This window comes from Stegastes partitus, unplaced genomic scaffold (genome assembly GCF_000690725.1).
Source record: "Stegastes partitus isolate 25-593 unplaced genomic scaffold, Stegastes_partitus-1.0.2 Scaffold877, whole genome shotgun sequence".
NCBI lineage: Eukaryota > Metazoa > Chordata > Actinopteri > Pomacentridae > Stegastes > Stegastes partitus.
The window spans coordinates 10,454-12,432 of record NW_007578608.1 but is presented as its reverse complement, the minus strand read 5'-3'; the positions used below and the strand labels follow the sequence as shown (position 1 = coordinate 12,432).

The window sequence follows — 1,979 nt, the reverse complement described above, 5'->3', positions numbered from 1 at the left end:
ACAGAGTGGGAGGTGGAGACGCTTCTAAATGAAATCGAGGCCCAGAAAAGTGTCCTCTTTGCCACACTGTCTTCTGGCATAAATACAAAACGCAAGAAGAGTGAATGGGATAATGTGTGTGAGGCGGTGAATGCTGTGGGCTCCGAGCAGCGCACCCTCACAGAAATGGCCGGACCTCAAGGTGGACGTGAAGAGGACTGTCGCCCACCGCCAAACCGTGGCCCGGGGGATTGCTCCAGCCTCCCCAGCGTCAGACGATCCTCTGGTCCGTCGCAACAGCCAGCTGCTGATGCCCGTTCGACCGGCCGTGTCCTCACCTGTGCTGTGCTGGATTCACAGGAGGACATCGCGAGGGCAATCGGCGGCATTAATGAGCGCCTGGACCAATTAATTAATGTCCTTACAGACATTAATAAAACATTAAATGTACTTGCCAACAAGTACATTCTGTTTCCTTGCATTTTTAAATGGCTGAGAATGGCCTCCCGGGCAGAATACAAAACGATAGTCCCTATTATTTGATGTTTGGGAGGAAGGCAAGGTATCGATCAGAGGTGCCAAAGGCATATGAAGTAAGAAGCCGCAATATTCTCATTTTGTGAAAATTTTTAGACCAAGCTGCAGGTATTCAATGTCTTTTCTGCTCTGTTTTACAGGTTACAGACGATCGCATCACTGAGTTGCTGCAACGAGAAGAGGTATGTGATGGCCTTCAACAGCAGCAAACCACCTACAAAGAGGTTGCAGAAAATGTGAGGAAAAGCCAGGACAGAGTTCACAGAAGGAAAGTGAAAAAAGGGACTGAGGATGAATTCAGAACAGGGGATCTTGTTCTCCAAAAAAAATGTTGTCCAAGAGCGAAGGAAAGCCAAGATGGACCCAGACATGCTTGGCTTATTAAAATTATCAAGTTGGAAGGTAAAAGTGCCGATCTCCTGTCGGAAAAGGGGAAACAAAGGACCAAAATTAACATTGATCATCTCACTCACTGTTTTCAGCTAGAGGAGAGGGTGCCTGCAAAATTAAAGAACAACTTAGAACCCTCTCCTCTGGCTGGCCCCTCTTCAGCACTGGAGCCATTTTCAATATCTGGGACAGCAAAAAACCAGGCCACCGCTGTAAGTACACTGACAAAATGTGCCTTAAAACATTCATGTTCCAGATAGTTGACAGCTGTCTTTACAGTAATCCAAGCATTATGGAGTGGAAAACACCAAAACACCCTCTGGGCCAAAATGGGGCCATACAAACTGTACTCGGAAAACTTCAGACTTGGCCCCAGGGAACGAGCTTGAGAGTGAGGTAAGTTAATATTGTCATGATTTGCTGAATAGTGGGAGAAAAATGGATGGAGTTATTTCTGTATTCATAGGTGGTCAATGACTACCTGACCATGGTGGGCAGAAGAAGCGATGCCCTCATTCTGGACACCTACCTGATTACATCAGCATGGCAGGGATCTTTGAAAGGTTTTAGAAAAGTGAGTTAAAATGTTGAGAAAGGTGAGCATTACCAAATTGAAATGCTTAAGCTTTGTATCTGGTCTTGTCTCGTATTTAAAACTCCGACATGACGTGGCGGCTGGAGCAGTCTGTGACAAGGCACACTGGACACCGATCATATGTAGACACAACCATAAGACCTTTATGTCATGAAATGTAATTGTATTTTTGAAGACGTATCTAAAAGGAGATGAGAGTTGTGTACCTGGATCCATTTGAGGTAACAGAGGAACAGGTCAAAAAGTGTCAAGCTGTAACAAGGTGAATGGCACATCAACGTGAAACAGTGTTTGCATTTGATAAAATACATGCCTGCATGGAAACGTGGTATGTGGGGAGCAAGACGACAGTTTTTGTTAATTTCCATAGGACCAGTGGCGGCCGGTATATAGGGGCGCTGTGGGCGGAGCCCCGCCTGAGCTGCGTGAGCCAGCATGAGCAAAAAGAAATGTCTATTATTTATCTGAAACTTATAGT

The 1,979-nt window shown here is 45.7% G+C and overlaps 1 long non-coding RNA gene across 1 annotated transcript in view; it reads right to left on the bottom strand.

Moving 5' to 3' along the window:
- LOC103365805 (uncharacterized) overlaps positions 1-1,973 on the bottom strand; it is a 14,938-nt gene extending 12,965 nt beyond the window's left edge. The window contains exon 1 of the long non-coding RNA XR_520634.1: positions 1,875-1,973. This is a non-coding gene — a long non-coding RNA (uncharacterized LOC103365805). The remainder of the gene's footprint in view (positions 1-1,874) is intronic.
- Positions 1,974-1,979: the final 6 nt, after the last annotated feature.